Source organism: Herpailurus yagouaroundi, unplaced genomic scaffold, assembly GCF_014898765.1.
Source record: "Herpailurus yagouaroundi ecotype Mexico unplaced genomic scaffold, PumYag 29, whole genome shotgun sequence".
In the NCBI taxonomy this organism is placed as follows: Eukaryota; Metazoa; Chordata; class Mammalia; order Carnivora; family Felidae; genus Herpailurus; species Herpailurus yagouaroundi.
Genome location: NW_024412377.1, coordinates 79,865,682 through 79,885,141, shown reverse-complemented (window position 1 = coordinate 79,885,141; position 19,460 = coordinate 79,865,682). Strand labels below are relative to the sequence as shown.

The window sequence follows — 19,460 nt, the reverse complement described above, 5'->3', positions numbered from 1 at the left end:
GAGAAAGATTGCTTCACAGGGCAAAGACAAAAGGAAAGACTGGCCTAAGGAAATGCCAAGAGCTGGAGAAGTGCTCGGTTGTCAAAAATGAATCAGCAGCCCCTTTGCTTTCAAAATGGGAACAAGATTTATTCTTTCTTCAAGAAACATCACCATCAAGTATTGTAGCAATGTCTTTCAAACTGAAAATGCCATTTCATTCTGTATTTCTTATTCTTTAAGGGTTGAGAAGACCAAATTGTAACTTGGTATTGCCCAGGGCTAGCTGAGTTCTGGAGTTCGTGGTCCAAAGGTAAGTTCACCCCCTCTCTGGGCTCAGACCAATAGGCTCGAGCTGTTTCTTCCAGAACCACATACAGGTCCAAGAATCCCTGAGGCTTTCTTAGCAGGAGCCAGCCAAGCAGCCAAAAGAATTTCAGGCTTCCACAATGATCAGCACACAATAGACAGTGTTTCAACATTGAAATGATACCCTTAATTATTAATAATATACTTCACTGCCTGCTACTGGCAGAGATAACCTCAATGTTCTGAAAAAGCGAGAAAATATAAAAAAACATAAAAACATTCCTGTTCATTTCAGGAATAATTTTCAACTCAGCTGGAAAGAACAAACCAGTAGGAATGAAGTGGCATCAGGGTGCTACAAAGGAGTCACTCATTTCAAGTCAGGGTGTTAAGCACCACTTCTTTGCACCCAGTCCCCACTTTCTCTACCCTACAACTCTCTGAAAGAAGAGAGTATGCTATGGAGACTGTTATCTGTAGGACTTGGAGGCATTAATGAAACATGAATAGATGCAACCGGCATACAACAGGGACTGCCTCATGTTTCAATCACTTTTGACAAAACCATTTATGCCATACTCTAAGCTCAGAAATGCAGTCCTTGTTGCAAATATAGAGACATTCCACCCTAATGATTAATCTGAATAGTCATAGAAGGGGGAAAAATTCACAGGGAATAATTTAAATCTTTCTCTTCTGCACTAGAGGTGAATCAAGTATCAGAGAAATTCTGCCTCTAAATAAAAACGAAGGTATTTAGCATTCTAATTTTGGTGGGGTTTTTTTAAAACAATATTTTTTTTCTCTTCCCCTCTTTAAAATAGATCCAAAACTCAGGCCATATATATTACATATACTACATATACTACTTTATACTACATATAGAGTATGTATGTATGTAGTACACACACATAGTATTTGGTTGCATTTTAGCACTAAAATCCCTTTTGTGAAATGAACATCCCTCAGTGTGACACTACATCCCCTAACAATATACCATGATGTTTCCAAAATATAACATTATGTTCTGAACTTAGAGCTATGTGAACAAATTCTCACCCAAAAGAAAACCAGCAAAGTGCTGTCTTGCTTCCAGTTTCACTTTCCTCATTGTTTTGGAGGAATAAAGAGCAATTTTGTGGTTGAAAATGAAAATGTCTTTTCCCATCTGTGATCAGCTCTTCTGACCTGGCAGAAATGACTTGAAGCCTGTGTCTTTCAGGCCTTGAAGTCTTCTGCCCCAAAACTATTTCTGCTCAAGAGGACATTCTCAGCAAGTTTAAAGCATCTCAAGTCCTGGTCTACATTTTCTGCTTGATCTTACCTTGCTTTCTTGCATATGTAACTTCTTACTAGAGTATCATAAGTTCTCTTTTTATCCCAAGGCTTCCCAAGAGGAAATGTACTATCTGAGGATGGGACTTGGGGCCATTTCAGGATGTACAGGTAAGAGTTAAGATTAACTAAGTCTTTAAATCAAAGTGTCTATGGGGCTAGGCTCAGCACAGCATGCTCTTCATATAGTATAAAATGTAGACAGATCATTGTGGAAGCCTAAAATTCTTTTGGCTGCTTGGCAGGTTAAAGTCAAAAATCCTCATCAGTGCCCAAAGTCATTCTTTTATCTCTTTTACCTATTTTATTTTATTGTCACAAAACAAGGGGCTATAGGGAAAAGCCACTCTTGACAGCGGTAATTTTTTTAAACAAATTATAAAATCACTGTGACTAATTTCACATTAAATATTTACAAAGCAAGGTAGTTATGTAAAAACAAATGGAACTAAACTTTGGAGAATTAGCTCCTAGAATCTTATTGGTGACTGAACTGTTTTTCCATTGGTGTTATATAAATAACCTCAAATAGAGAAAAATTAACAGTAGATAAAATTTACTGGATAGAAGTGGTGTTTTTTTCTTTAACGGTAGAAATGGAGGAGTGAATTTGTTAAGAGTTCTATGAAAAATGATATAAATATAAATTTAAATTAGTGAGAATTAATTATTTATTCTATGGTATTATAAAAATGTTAACATTATTTCAGTTTTAGCAATTGCAGATGGCATTAAGTACATATTTTAAATCCAGTTCCACTCAACAGAACTCAAATTTGAAATTTTCCAAGATCTGTAAAGTTTAAAATCATTCAAAATGTGAGAACAATATTTTGAAAACTAAACAGAATCAACTACTTTGCAAAATAAAAATTCAATCCATTGATTTTCAAAATTTTTAAATGAAAAAGCTAACATATTTTTCCCTTCTACCATCCCTTTTTCTTTATATGCCTGCCTCTGCTGGTTCACCCCTTTCAGTGCTTAAATGTTTTCTTCTAAGTACAAGATTTATAGTGGATTTTCATTTCTTTTTTCATAGGCTTCTCAGGTGTCTTAAAATTCCCCTAAAAAGGATACCTTAACAATTTCAGAGGCCAAACACTTTGTATTGCCTCCCCACTCCCTAAAATAAATTAATATCATTCAGTACCTTTAGAAATGAAGAGGTAAGGGACGCCTGGGTGGCTCAGTCGGTTAAGCGGCCGACTTCGGCTCAGGTCATGATCACGGTCTGTGAGTTCGAGCCCCGCGTCGGGCTCTGTGCTGACAGCTCAGAGCCTGGAGCTTGCTTCGGATTCTGTGTCTCCCTCTCTCTCTGACCCTCCCCCATTCATGCTCTGTCTCTCTCTGTCTCAAAAATAAATAAAACATTAAAAATAAAAAAAAAAAGAAATGAAGAGTTAAATAGTGGTGTTATATATCCAAACAAATTATAAATCCATTACATTCTCCTCCTATTAAAAAAGGATATAACTATTAGTTAAATAACTTAAGGAATTGAGTTTGAGTTGTTTTAAAATATGCTGAAAATTGTAATAGAATCTATTGCCATTTGAAAGAAGGAAGAGCTTGTCTGGGCCTATTGACTCTTACCTCTATTAGCATATATATCATTGCTGGGCAATGCATGCAACCTACAGAACCTAGCAAAATTTTACCCAGTAGAATAAAGTAGAAGCTAAAAGAGAAGTAATGCCTATGCATTTTCTAGCATTTTACATTATGGAAGGCTCAGCCATAATAGGTCCCTCTGCAGTAAGAACAGACTCAAGCGTAAGATGGAAAGAAAAGTTGTAAGTCAATCATTTCTCTCCTTGCTTTTCCTAAAATGTCAGAAAATCCTACAAATGTGAAGCCAGAAGGGACCTTCAAGATCACCTGATTGACCTGCATTGTTTTAAAAATTATGGAACTATGATCTGCAAACTAACAGGCTTATCCAAGGTCATATATCTATGCTCTGAGAAACAGAAACTTAGCTTCTCAACTGTTTCATCGTACAGAGCAGAGCAGGACACTTACCAGCATGGACCCATAGCCATAGATAGCCACATAGATAGCCTAGATGTACTGTTTTAATGAGAAACTGTGCTGCCAGATATTTCATGTCTCCTTCATGACTACCTCTGCTCTTCCAGTTGGCAGAAATAGCAAAACAGGAAGGAACACAAATCTATTTCTATGGTCAAAGTTTTTCTGATTCAAATGATGGTTTTCCCAACTAGCTTAAAGGTTAAAATGTAACTAGTTTGTTGTTAATTTAAAAGTAATGGAAAACATTACCTTGCTTCTGCAATATCTAAACTTCATACACAAGACTTCTGGCCCAGGGGTAGGTTACCAGTGGCAAGATATGTTAGTAGTCCATAAAGCCACATAGGTTCACAACAGGTTGTTAGGTAGACAAAGCCCAAAGAACATAGGTTTCTTCATTTATTACATATCATGTACCACCGATAAAGACATTCACCCTAAAGTCTAAGGGTGAAATAATAATAGTAATAATAATAATAGAAATGCCTACGATCTGCTCAATTTCTATGCTGGGCAGAAGAGGAGGGGATGAGTAAGGAGCAGACCTTCCCCTCAGAGAGTTTGCCTTTAAGCAGGTGAGATATGATGGCATGCACACAAATGACTATAGTTCAAAATAGGTCCCTTTCACTAAAAAAATTATAAGACTCTAAAGGAACTTAAAAGATCTAGCTTTCTTGGGAACATGAAAAGCATTATGAAATAAGTGGCATGTGAAATAAAACTTGGAAGCTTCCAAAGCCTGGGACTGGCAGGAAAGATGGAAATGGTTTAGGGCTGATGTGGCCTGGAAGCCACCTCAGACCCTCTCATATGTTCTTTGTCATTTTCCCACCTCTGTGCCTTTGTTCATGATGTTTATTCTTCAGAGTTACCTGCCCCCACCTCTCCAGCTCCTCACCTGCTCAATTATTTGTGGAGCAGCCTGGTGGATGGGTATCAAGGGCTGAACACTCCAGAAATGCCAATAACCACTTGCCAAAGGTTATACCCCCATCTCTGCCTTTAGTGGACCCCCTCCCAACAAACCTTAACAAAGCACTGCACAAAGAGCAGCTGGACAATATTCATTTACTCTTTCATTCATATATGTTTACTGAGCACCTTTTAAGTGTGAGACGCTATGTTAGGAGATAGAGGATATAGACAAAATTAATGTGGTCCTCATTTCCATGGACTTTATAGATACATAAATAAACAATTGCAACAATATGATAGATGTTCTGCCAGTGGAAGCACAGACTGGTATGGTAGTACAAGGCAGGGACACCTTCCCAGATTAGGAGGGTCAAGAGAGTCCAAAGTGAGTGATCAAGGATGATTAGGAGTTAGTAGGTGTCATCGTGCAGCAGAAGCTTGGAACTGCCACTACTCAGGAAGCATGTTTTTGCAGTGAGGTGTAAAATGGAGGTAGTGACAAGTGGGAACATCAGGCAGTGATGCTGATGCTAGCACTTTAAGTAAAAATCTCACAAATACAGTGGGAAAATGAGTTTCCTGACCAAAGGTCAAAGGAAAGGTAGAGGGTTTGTGAAAGGAAGGACTGCCATTGAGATTGGGGGCAGGGAATTTATTAAATAAAGGGAAAGGAACCTGAGATAAAGAATGGGGGATTGCAGCCTTTTGAAGCTCTCTCATTACTAATTATGGCCAGGAGGTCAATCCACCCAAAGTCAGAACAGATAAAGCTTTCTAAAGGACAGGACTTTTTTCATGCAAATGTGTCTTGAAATGCAAACTAAAGAGGGGAGCGGGGAAGGAAACAACGCGTGAAGGGTAGGAGACTTCGGAAGCAATATCTTTAAACTCAACAAAACAAAAAAACAACCCCTGCAAAACAGGTGGCAAAAACATCTCTATACAGTAGGTTGCACAGTATGCTCCCTGTAGATAATGTTCATCTACAGCTGTTTAAATTCCATCTTTTGAAACGTTACTCTAGATTCTGTCTTTTAAAACATTACTCCTCCAAACGGAATAGACCTTATGAACATCTTCACTTTATAATTTTAACGGAACCAAGGACGTAGAGCCCTCCAATACAAAGGAAATAATCTTTAAATAACAGAATGACAGCTCTGTGCAAAAACCATACGAGGTGTCCTGTTCAGAGGCTTAGAAAAGAAAAAGAGTAGATTTAAAGATAGGGTACTTGACTCCAAAAATGGTGCTGTGAGACTGAATATTGTGGGCTGAGGAAATGTGTTTTGTTCTGTTCTGTTTAATTCTGAGGTTAAAAGCAGTAGTCAAACCATGACAGCGAGGAGCTTTCTGCTCTGTTATATTACAGTTCACTTATTTCCCTCCAAATATTAAACAATGCCAAAAAAACTTTTAGTTATTTGGGATGCGATCCATTTTCATTTCACTCTTGTCCTTTTTTGGTTGGGAGATGACAGTTTAATATTCCAGGCTCCAAACCAGAGCTTGGCAAATGGATTAAAAAAAAAAAAAAAAAAAAAAAAGTTAAATGCCGTAGGGAAGAAAAAAGGCATGCAATTAATTTTCCACAAGAAACTGTGAAACTGGTGCTAAAGATGAGTATGTTTATTATCTATTTACCTCATACAATTCTTGAAATCTTTCATAGCACGATAGCATGTCAGTAATTCTACTGAAGTTAGTTAGCTCTTGGTATTACAGTATAAAAATTCACATTTATTATATTCTACTTCAGCATCTTATTTTATTAATTTTTTAAAAATGTTTATTTATTTATTTTGAGAGACAGAAAGCATGAGCCGAGGAAGGGCAGAGAGAGAGGGAGAGACAGAATCTCTGCTATGAGTGCAGAGCCCAACCCAGGGCTTGACCAAACCATGAGATCATGATCTAAGCCAAAATCAAGAGTCAGGCATTTAAACGGCTGAGCCACCCAGATGCCCCCCTTCAGCATCATCTGAAATTAAGTACAATATAATAAACATAGTGATTAAAAACGCAAGTCTGAGAGCTGATTTGAGTTTCAATCTCACTCAAGGGGCTCCTGGGTGGCTCAGTTGGTTAAGTGTCCAAATCTTGGTTTTAGCTCAGGTCATGGTGTCATGGTTCGTGAGTTCAAACCCTGCATGAGGCTCTGTGTTGACAGTGAGGAGCCCGCATAATATTCTCTCTCTCCCTCTCTCTCCAAATAAATTAAAAGAAAAACTGTTTTAAAAATTAATAATAAATCTCACTCATGTTTTATAAATTGTGTCACTTTGGGAATGTTACTTAACCTCTCTCAGTTTTAGTTGTATCATCTTTAAAGGGATCATATTAATAATTCTAAATTCATTTTGCTTTTCTGAGGATTAAGTAATATAAAAAGAGCTGATGGGGGTAACTGGGTGGCTCAGTCGGTTGAGTGTCCAAATTCAGCTCAGATCATGATCTCACAATTCATGAGTTTGAGCCCCAGGCAGGTTCTGTGCTGACAGCTCAGAGCTCAGAGCCTGCTTCGGATTCTGTGTCTCCCTCTCTCTCTCTCTGCCCCTCCTCTTCTCAAACTCAGTCTGTCTCTCTCTAAAAAAATAAATAAATCTTTAAAAAAAATTAAAAAAAACTGATGCATATGAAAGGGCTGATACATAATGAGCTTTTAGTAAATAGAGGCTCTTGTTATTGTTAAATGAATATTCTGAAGATTTAGAAGTTTCCTTGGCCAGGGTCACCTTTTTGTTCACACACAAAAGTTTTCTAGGTATTTCTGTACTTTATTCCACTGCAAATAAATGTCAATCCAAATATGTGGACAATATCACAACTAGCTCAAAGAATGAAATACAACATTTTACTCCATCGATGGCTTTTTGGATATACCTAACCTGTTTACGAGCTGAAAGTTGGTCACCCTAAGCCCACACTCAAAAATTGCCCCCTCATTGGGGTGCCTGGGTGGCGCAGTCGGTTAAGTGTCCGACTTCAGCCAGGTCACGATCTCACGGTCGTGAGTTCGAGCCCCGTGTCAGGCTCTGGGCTGATGGCTCGGAGCCTGGAGCCTGTTTCAGATTCTGTGTCTCTGTCTCTCTCTGCACCTCCCCCGTTCATGCTCTGTCTCTCTCTGTCCCAAAAATAAATAAACGTTGAAAAAAAGAAAAAAATTTAAAAACAAATTGCCCCCTCACAATCCTGTATGCACATTTCAAAAAATGAAACAGAAAAAAGCTCATTTGCCAGTTGCCTTGCTTAACACCAAACATGGTAGGGAAAGCAGTCCATTAGTGACTGAGTAGCTTCAAGGCTTTCTTTCAAATCCCAGTTTTTAAAAAAAAAATGACTATTGCCAGGAGAAATTCCAGTTCTGAAAATGCTATGCACTGTTGATACATTTGTCTTTTACTTAGGGAAATGTTAAGTAAGTTTTTGAAGTTCATTCTGGGTCTAACAGCCTTAGAAAATACTTATAAGATGATCTTCTCATGGTTGTTTCATTCAACATCAATTGGGCACATCTATTTTATGTGTCTGACCCTTGGATAGTTCTGGGGCTGCAGTAAGGATTGAAATGTCACTCCTGACTCATTGAGCTTACAGTCAGAATTAGGCATGGGGGAACAGCTAGAAATTGACAGGCATTACTATATGATATAGTACACTACTATCATAGTATATATGATAGTTCTATAATGGAGGAAATGTAAGATAATATAAGAATACATTTGCATTTGATTTCTAGAAAAATGTTGAATAATGGTTGGGCTTTAATCAACCAGTTAATCTCAATTAATCAACATTAATTGAGAACTAGTATTAGTGGCAAGGAGTGGCTTGACAGTAGGAAAGTGATATAGAAAAATATCCCCTATGATTTCTAGGGGGTCTCCTCCCTAGCCAAATCAAGTAAACAAACAATCCAAACAGAAATCGCAGTCTTTTTAAGCAAATGTGGCTTTAGGCTGAGCTCCCTAGTACCTTCACTTTCCTACCAGTTATCTTCTTTAAATTCTTTCTGTGCAACTGAACACAGCCATGATGTTGAGACTCTTCTATGAAATAAGAAAAATAATTATTATACCCCAGAGGCTCAGCCCACAAAATCTTTTGGTTATAATTTTGCTTGCAGAGATTAGTTAAATCCCAAACATGAAATCAAATCTTTACCACCAGGGGAAATGGAAAACTCTTGACTAGCTAAATATTCACCAACTCTAACAATAGATTTTTAAAGAAAATATGTCAAATCATATTCAGCATTAACTTGGTACTGCATGTGCAAGTTGTGACACCATTTATTTGATCCAAATTTTTTTCTTACCTCCAAGTTATCTGTAACTATCTAAGTCCATCCTTGTCAATTATTTTTTAAAAAGTACTTATAAGATGGAAGGGGTGGGGTGCTTAGTTAGCTTAGTCAGTAGAACATGCAACTCTTTTTTTTTTTTTTTTGGATTTAAAATTTATTTATTTTGAGAGAGACAGAGAGCACATGAGCATGGGAGGGGCAGAGAGAGAGAATTCCAAGCAGGCTCTACACTGTCAGTGTGGAGCCCTTCACAGGGCTCAATCCCAGAAACTGTGAGATAATGATCTGAGCCAAAACCAAGAGTCCATAACTTAACTCACTGAGCCACCCAGCCACCCCTAGAGCATGCAACTCTTGATTTTGGGGTTGTGAGTTCGGGCCTTATCTGTGGCTTAGAGTTTACTTTAAAAAAAAAAAGATGCAGGAGGAAAAATAAATCTTAATTATGCTGCTGATCTTAACCCTGAAGTATTTTATAGATGTGTCAAGAAGCTATTCACACAACAGGAGACTTACTAATAATATTCTTATGATTCTTTCATTAATTAGAGAACACTTCACCCTCCCACCTTGGTTCCTGTTTAAATTTTTTTTAAAACTTTTTAATGTTTATTTATTTTTGAGAAAGAGAGACAGACAGAGAGCAGGGTAGGAGCAGGGAGAGAGAGGAAGACACGGAATCCGAAGCAGGCTCCAGGCTCTGAGCTGTCAGCATAGAGCCCAATGAGGGGCTCGAACTCACGAACCCTAACATCATAACCTGAGCCAAAGTCAGATGCTCAACCAACTGAGCCACCCATGTGCTCTCCTGTTAACTTTTTGATCCCAATCAATGGGAATGGGTCTTGGCTCATTGACTAGTTGCCCTTTATCTGTTATGACAGGAAGACAAATTATACACATTTATGTAATTTGGTACATGTGACAGATATTTTAATCTCAATTTTGGACATTTAACCAATGATAAGTATTGAAATAAAGGTGAAATGGTTATGAAATTGATGTATATCTAAACACATGTATATACCCAAAGTATAATCCCCATAAACAATCTTCTTAAATCTTCTCTGGAATAAGGTAATAGTCAAGTTACAAGGAAAATTTATACAGATAATCACACAAACATACGTTTGGTGAAAGGCCTAAAATGGGTATGAGAAAGTAGAAAAAATTAAGTAAGCAGTTACTCTTTACTAAGGCCTCAGTTAAGAAGCTCTCTTAAATGAGGGACAAAATATGCAGTGCAATGACTTAAAATTTAACAGGAGTAAGTTTTGAAAAATATTCATTAGTAGAATGAGGCAGTGGAATATGTCAAAGCCAGAAGAATTTAATTTTATTGTCACAAAGCTCTATTTAAAAATAAAAGCTTACTTGATATCAATATATTTTTCCACCTTTGTGCAATATTTAGAGGAGGAAAATAACCCATTTTATGCCATAGACTTAACAAAAGTACCCTTAAAATACTCTCATAATTTAAAGGCAGTGTTGGTTTCAATCAAGTCAGAATAATTAGAGTATAACTGGGACATTTGGGGACACAGGTGAGTCGAAATGACTTGAAAACTGCTACATTAGAGGAGTACCAAAGAGGCAACCAATGCCAGAAGTACCTGATGCTTATGTATTGTTTCAGCATCAAGACACCCTTTGGGTTACAAGATTACACACAAATGAGATTAACCCCATGTGCCATTTAAATTTCATCCACAGTCTAAAAAGCACAAGGACTAATTTACCTAGTTGTTGCCAAAAGGAATATCAATTAAGGATTTAGGATAAAATAATGCCTGCTCCTGATTTGGATTGAAAAAAGCAAGAATTTAGTACTCAGGATGGGATTTAAATTATGTTTTCACTAGTAAATACTCATGTCCTAGTAATTTCAAACATTTTACTTGATGCTAGAGCTGCAGCTGTGATACTGCGATGCACAAACATGTTTCTGCCTTCATGGAACCAAAAGTCTCATATTAGTCTTTAGTAGCACTACACACACACACACACACACACACACACACACACACACACACTTATGTATATATGTGTCTATAGTCTTTCCTCCTGTATGTGTGTGTGTGCAAACCTTAATCAATGCCTCAACTGTGCAGCTATATTTTATTGGGTAAGTTGGAGTAGAGAATGTGCAGTTACTCATGTTTTGTTTTGTTTTTTTAATTAGAAAGTCAATTCAACTTTTTGAAGCCAAATATTATGTAGATGACACTGCTAAAATGCAAAAGAACATGTACTCAAATCAATAAACTGAAAAAAAATATATTATTTGGTTGGTTACTCATTAATATAAGTAGGAACCTCATTTGCTTCCACAAAAGGTAGCTTTTAAAATATTTGATATTAATATATATCATGAGGAAGATGTGGCTCCTGGCATAGAGGAAGTCAGACTCCTATAAGAGAAACCAGTAACAGAACATGGAAAGAGGGATAAATTTTACCTAAAGTTCAGGGAAGTCCACCCAAAGACAAAATTGGGGCTGAGATTTAAAAGATGAGTTTAGAACACCCTGCATAAAAAATAAAACAGTGTTCTAAGCAGAGCACACATACTTATCATGGAGATCTGAAAACATATGGGTGTCATGACTGGGAAAAGACTGAGTGAAGACTGATTGAAGAGAAGAGTATAGGGAGAGAGAAGTGTTTCAGAAATGGTTTCAGGGATAGATTTAAAATAGCTAGAATGGCAAGCAGAAGAATATGGGTTATACTCAATGAAAAAGGAGGAAACATTTAAGGGTTTTGAACATAACTATTCCATGATCATAGCTGTGTTTTAGGTATGTTTAGGTATGTTTAGCTGTGTTTAGGTTTTAGCTGTGATAAGTTGGGCTGGGAAGAGAAGAAAGGGAGAATCAACTACAATAAAGACAATTTTCCATGTTAGGGGCAATAAATGCTTCATCCTGGGACTGAGATGTAGTAAACCCTTGTGAATGAATGAAAAAAAAATGTAACTAAGTGACAATGGAGATAGAGTTAAGAGTCATTACCTAAATAACACATACGTGATTTGAGAAGAAATTGATTCGGGAAAGTGAAGGAGAAATAGGAAAAAGTAATGATTCCAAGGTTTCAAGGTGAACTATGAGGGTAACTTTTGTTGCCATTAACTGAGATGTGGAACTAAGATGAGAAGCTGGTTATGGGTTGAGCTTGGGTTAAGGGTTGAGCTGATACCTTAATAAAGATGTACTACACTAGGTATGAAATCAGTATTTGAAGTCTGGAAAAGAACCCAGAGCAAGAGAGAGAGTTGGATATCATCTGACGTTAGTTGAGTTACAGAGAGCTTGAGATTACATCAGAAAGGGGTATATGGCATGAGAATAAAAAGATGACTTTCACAAGTTGGGTTCCCAAGGAAGCAGGCTCTGAGATGGAGATTAGTCAGTGTGATGTTTATTAGGGAGTATGTTTGGGATCAATACATTGGGGAAAAGGAGAGGTCAAGATGGGATATGCTTTCCTTTTTTTTTTTTTTCTTTTCAAATTTTTATTTAAATTCTAGTTAGTTAATATACAGTGTAACATTGGTTTCAAGAGTAGAATTCAGTGATTCATCACTTACATACAATACACATAAAACAAATGCTCATCATAACAAGTGCCCTCCTTGGGGCACCTGGGTGGCTCAGTCGGTTGAGCGTTTGACTCTGGCTCAGGTCATGATCTCTCAGTCTGTGAGTTCAAGCCCCACATCGGGCTCTGTGCTGACAGCTCAGAGCCTGTAGCCTACTTCAGATTCTGTATCTCCCTCTTTCTCTACCCCTCCCCCGCTCATACTGTCTGTGTCTCTCTGTCAAAAATAAATAAAACATTAAAAAAATAATAACAAGGGGCGCCTGGGTGGCGCAGTCGGTTAAGCGTCCGACTTCAGCCAGGTCACGATCTCGCGGTCCATGAGTTCAAGCCCCGCGTCAGGCTCTGGGCTGATGGCTCAGAGCCTGGAGCCTGTTTCCAATTCTGTGTCTCCCTCTCTCTCTGCCCCTCCCCCGTTCATGCTCTGTCTCTCTCTGTCCCAAAAATAAAAAAAAATAATAAACGTTGAAAAAAAAAATAACAAGTGCCCTCCTTAATGCCCATCACCCATCTAGACTATCCCCCACCAACCTCCCTCCATCAACCCTCAGTTAGTTCTCTCTCTAAAAGTCTGTGATTTGTTTCCCTCTTTTTCCCCCTCCCATATGTCCATCTGTTTTGTGTCTTAAATTCCACAAATGAGTGAAATCATATGGTATTTGTCTTTCTCTACCTGACTGATTTTGCTTAGCATAATACACTCTAGCTCTATCCATGTCATTGCAAATGGCAAGATTTCATTCTTTTTTGATGACTGAACAACATTCCATTGTGTGTGTGTGTGTGTGTGTGTGTGTGTGTGTGTGTGTGTGTGTGTATCTCACATCTTTTCGGTCAATGGATGGACATTTGGGCTCTCTCTCTGTAGCTTGGCTGTTGATGATGCTGCTATAAACATTTGGGTGCATGTACCCCTTTGAATATGTATTTTTGTATCCTTTGAGTAGCAAAAATCCAAAAGTAGACAAAAGTACTACCTAGTAGTGCCATTGCTGGATTATAGGTAGGTCTATTTTTAACTTTTTAAGGACCCTCCATACTGTTCTCCAGAGTGGCTACACAATTTGCATTCAAGGTAGGATCAAGTTACAACAGAAACTTCAGCTAATCCTCCAAGGTTTTCCAAAGATGGTATGACCCTTTATTCTCCATCCCAAGATGGAGCAGAGGCTGGGCCTTACACCTCTATACCAATCAGCCATTGGAAATGACTGCCCAGGGAACTAGGCATGACCCTTGGCTACATGTCCCTCTTCAACTGAGGTAACTCCTTAAAGGTGCTATTAGTGGGGTCTGTCTTCTGGCAGTGCACACCCAGCAGGAGTTATAATTACTTCTTACTTTAAAGGTGTTCGTGGTGGCACATCACATATCTACCAGGATGGGTGAGCATGAAATATTATAGGAAAGCCTGTATTGATGGAACTGGATAGTGAAGGGTGAAAATAGAGCAAGGGTTTCTGGAAGTGTAAGATCACTGGAATACAGGTACTCTTTGAAAGCCAAGATTCAAGAAAGAAGAGAAACACAGCAGATGTAATATCTGCAGAAAATTTAACTTTAAAGAATAAGAAAAAGACACTGGATTTGGCATAAATATGATTACTTTTTTAATGTTACTGTTTACTAGGAGAGAAAATAGAATAAAATTGAGAATTGCATTTAGCCAAAAGTGATCATTGTTGAAATCAGAGAAACAAAAGGGGAAGTCAATATGCTAAGAAACAAAATAACAGGCTGCAAAAGAACATGTTCTCGTTCTATTAAAAAATTCACCTGCCATTACTAATCTCCTACTCTGATCTGATTTCATCCAACACAAGAAGTAAAAATGCTAAAACCTAGAAAAGAAGATTAATTAAATTGGCTCAGCAATATGTTCCTTTCATATGAGAAAACCTATCTAATGAAAAGAGTTTTCTTCATTCCTGTGAATTTTCTGGTAACAGTCCTCTTGAAAGATTCCAAGTTATGTTTCATTCAAGATGTTCAAGAAATGTTTTCCTAGATATCCATTTAGAGTGCTAAAATTCTCCAAGCAACTTTATGGTCTGATAAACTTCAAGCTATTTTCCAGATTAAGCCTTGGATAGAGTGAGCGCCTTTGTCTGGTTAGAAGCCCAGTTCTATGGTACTGCATAAATAAAAACCCTTATTTAAAGTCACACAGAGGTTGACAGCCTTCTTGACAGCATATTGCTAAAAACAGCACAAAAGTCTTCAGGAAAGATGAAAGACAAAGGAACATTTATTGGCCAATTATTATTCTCGAGACACTTTTTCAGATGTTTGCATACAATATGTCATTTGTCCTCACTCCAAGTCTGTGAGCTATTCCCTGTCTTATAAATAACATTTCTGTGTTTCAGTTTTCCAAATAACCTGCCCAATGTTACTCTATAAGGATTAGAACTAGGATTTATTGAATGTCTGAATGATTATTTCATTCATTCACCAAGTATTATTAAGCATCTGTTTTTTTGCATTATTGGAACTCAAATCTGATAGCAAAGCTTATATCCTAAATTTTTATTTTCTTAATTATTTTAATTTTGTTGTACTTATTTTCATGTATCATAATGGTTTAGAAACACATTCAAAAAGTCCAGCACAGCTGCCTGCAATGGTAACTCAAGTTACCTGAATGAAAATACTGAGGTAGTCACCATTGCTCCAAAGATGCAGTTATTCATAATGCCATTAGGAGACACAAAAAATAGTGGCTGGAAGTGGTGAAGATTAATACATATTGGTTTTGAAGTGACTTATATAATGTAAAATAATCAGTCTTTATTGAGTGATATTGATGGTTTTTTTCTTTTTTTTAAATCCTTTTTTTTTCAATTAAAATAATTAGAAAGAATGGGTAAATCATAGTGTGTTAGGTAAACTAGCAAAAAGAAACAGAAATATTTCTCTCATTTTCCTATCTATTGGCTATAGAACTTCTGTGACAAAGAAAAAAGTGTTTTGGCACCAAACATATACATTCAATTCATTTAACTTATTGGAACATTCACGTAAGTTCTGATAAATTAATTAAACAATGTGGCCAGTAGACTAAGATGGTTTTAATACCTTAGTAGCCTATGAAAACAAACCAAAACCTAAGCCTATAAGTGCCTCAAGTTTAAAAAATCAAAACCTAAGGACAATCAGTCGCAAACAGCCAACTTAGCTTTTCCAAATAATGTCACTCTTAAACCATATCAAATAAGCTTTGTTCCACCTCTTCAGTAGAAAAGTCTTACCCCTCACTCCCAAAGGTGGAAGGATCCGGACCACTTCCAGTTTGGTGATGCCTCATTCCAGTCAATTTTTGCTCAAACAAACTCTTAAAAATTTTATATTCCTCAATTTATCTTTTAACAGCTGAATGGTCTCTAATTCAATTCTCTTTTATATTTACATGCTGAGTAACAGAAGACTATTCCTATTTTAACATCTATGTAGTAAAACTATATAACTTTCTACATAATGATGCTCTATAAACATATTTTTTAGAACTAAATCTGAAGAATGAATTGCTGGAGGAAAATACGTTGTATTTTCAAAATAAGATTTTAGTATCAGTTTTTGCAGGTAGAAATGAGTTAGCAAAGTCTATTCTTAATAAGCTTTATGCAGAAATGTTTGACCTCTCTAAACTTGTCTCAGCATTTCTGTAGTACAAATAAATTGATATGTTAATACAATATCTACTTTTGGACAATAGTTGATATAGTGTGCCTTATTATTCACCAATGATCTTTTCAATAACAGTCGAACACATAGGAGTTGATGCCAGTAATTGAAAATATTCTTATGTGAAGAAAGGTAAATGTATAATTCTTCATAAACCTGAATTCTCACAAACATTTATATGGGTGTCTACTTTGGATAATATATAAGAATTAACTAATATTGATCAGTGATTTAACAAATTAATACATTGTACTTATACTAACACTTTAATCTCCTGATTATCTGTTGTCTTCACAAATACTTAAAGTAGCTTTTTAAATGTCTTACTGCTTCATAAAAGTAAAACAGGAGTACTTGAATAGGAAATAGATTAAGGATTCATCTCTATGAATGGATTCATCCATTCTGTATTTATGATCAATATATAACTCAATATTTTCCCTAGGGGATGAGACATATTTGTAGAAATTAGGGAAAAAATTTCTTGGATCTGTCCATTTGACACAATCTGTCACCAGTTCTTACCTTAGGAAGATAAAGAACATACCTGATCAGTGAAGCTCTTTGTTTTATGTGTATACTGACAAGTAGAGGAGGTTACATCATATAGCTAAAAATTTAAATATATATAAATGCGTGTGTATATATATATATAATATATATAGTATATAGGTAGATATTATATATATACTATATATATATATATAGTATATATTCTTTTGCCAGGCCTGGTGGTGAGCATTAAATGCATAATTACTTATAGAATACTAAATGAGGGTTCAAAAGGAGACATTATAGTGTATAATACTATATGTTTGACAATGTAGATACAGGACAATTATATTTTAAAAGGATAAAAGAATGGGGAGAACAAACGAAAAAAAGCAATAATTGCTTTTATAAATAATGTTGGTAGTAACATAATTAGAATTGTCATCTTAAGACAATAATGCAGATGATATAGAATAAAAGAAATGAGAAATTATGGGATACTCTAATTCTAAGATCCCCTGCATCCTTGAGAACTAGTGTTTCCAAGAAGAATGTGAAAGAAGAAACAGATGAAATGTAAAACAAAATAAGTAAAAGCTGTATTCTAAAATTTTATAGCAAATATTACTATGAGTTCATGAGATATTTTATCTTTAATACGCACTTACATGACATATGCAATATACATATGCATACATGTATATAATATATACAAAATGTATTAGCTCTGTCCACTAAAATGATTATATTAATTCCACCCACTGAAAAGCTCTAGAAACGATAATCTAGCCACCTGCAGTGAGCAAACCAAATATTGTATGCCCCCCAATGGAAAAACAGAATACCCATCTATAGTCTCGCCAAAGAATCAAACCTGGAGTAGATTTGAAATAAATGTTTTGAGTTCGTCTTTGACATACTGTGTGCTACATAAGAAGAAGAGCATAGTAACTATATGAAAATATGATACTGAAGGCTTTATAAAACTAGAATAAATATTTGAGGGTCATTTTTATGGTGTGGTACTTGAGACAGTAGAAATTAATGAGATGTATGTTAAGAGAAATAGCACAGGTCTAAGGTACGAACCATTAGAAATCAAGAATCAAACATGGAGGTGGTTGGGAAATATGTGAAATAGATAAAGGGGATTAAGAGTACAGTTATTGTGATGAGCACTGAGTAATATATAGAAATGTGGAATCATATTGTACACCTGAAACTAATATAATACTGTATGTTAACTATTTCAATATAAATAAATAAATAAGCATAACAGAATGTTAAAAGGAAGAATCAAAACATGGATAAATGCTAATAAAGAAGATCCATTGCAATTTCAGAGGAGTAAGAGAAGTAATAAGATCACAGGGGTCATTTACGAAGAAAGTTTAAAGAAGCAAATTTCATGATGTATCAGTTTTCAGCCAAAGACCTAAATATTCAAGATGTAGTCATCAGTTCCATGGGCTTATTTCTTAAAATTGCAAAAACCAAACAAAAAGTGCCAGAAACTTCATTTGCACTTTAAATTTAAATAACCACAACAATAAAACCTTTACAAATGTACATTGTGCAATTATTAATGTTCTCATTTTCCAAAAGAGAAAGCTGACACACAGAGGTATCAAGTGACGTTGGAAATCCAAGTTGAGAATGAAGCCAGTTTTTTTTTTTTTAATTATTAGCATGAGGGTCTTTTTAGACCACCCCATTTCTGTGATTTCACACTCTGATTAAAACCTTAAACAATCTTCTTATATGTATTTATCAATTATCAGTGTCCACTGAAGAAGAAATTGCAAATTCATAGCCTGCTTCTATGTTTTGAGGACACAGAAGAGAAGCATCATAGCAAGATGGACAACAGAGGGTGCCCTCCACTTTGTGCATAAGATGCATTGACTAATCATTTCCTGAATCATTACTAAGTGATGCTTCATAAAATTCTTGGCAACTGAGTCTTTTAAACTGCAACAGATGTGAAATGGTGAGTAATATACTTCCGTATTTTTCTCCCTAAAGGCAGTTGAAATTCAAATCATCAAAGTCAAAGCAAAGACAAGCTGACTATACTTAATTAAATGTTGATGCCAATGGAAAGCCTTATACAGTATCTGGAGATATTAACAAAGAAAACTTTGCAAAATGAAATCAGCAGCTACTTGGTGTTAACGGATTTCCAAGTCAAGAGAGAGGGTCACAAGCAGTTGGCACACTTCCACGCTGATAGTTAACAACTGACTTCCAGGGAAATGTCTTTCTGAAACGGTGCCTTTGCTAATTGCTTATTTTAGATTTTTCCACTAAGCAGAATTACAGATTCCCTCTACAATTTACTAGGAAAACATTTACTTAAACCCTCCTTGACTTTTCAGTGCAATAACAATAAAAGGCATCACCTTCTGGTATTTAAGTTGAACAAAATGCTTTCAGCAAAGTCACTCTATATTTGCAATAAACTAATTTCTCACAAAGGATCAAAGTCCTCACATATGGAAAAAGTAACCAACCATTTTCAATATGCTTTGTAACAAATGCTTCCATAAGCAAAATGAAGCATAGAATCCACAGGTTTCAGATGAAGAATGTAACTGAAAATAGTGTGAACAGCTGGCAAACTTTCTGATTCCTCAAGAGGCACATGCCGAGGAGGCCCTTGCAGTGTTTCTGCCTTCCTAAGCCTCCTACCACTAACCCCACCCTCCTAACACACACACGCAAATGAAGCATTGGAATCTTTAAAAATTACTAAAATCTCTGCCCAAGACCTGATGTTCTGGGAGCTTCCTCA

At 36.3% G+C, this 19,460-nt stretch overlaps 1 long non-coding RNA gene across 1 annotated transcript; it reads left to right on the top strand.

Annotated features, from left to right (window-relative positions):
- The first annotated feature begins 219 nt into the window (after positions 1 to 219).
- LOC121041283 (uncharacterized) lies at positions 220 to 18,652 on the top strand. Its single transcript, XR_005795650.1, has 3 exons — positions 220 to 292; positions 1,674 to 1,734; positions 18,448 to 18,652. It is a non-coding gene; the product is annotated as an uncharacterized LOC121041283 (long non-coding RNA).
- Positions 18,653 to 19,460: the final 808 nt, after the last annotated feature.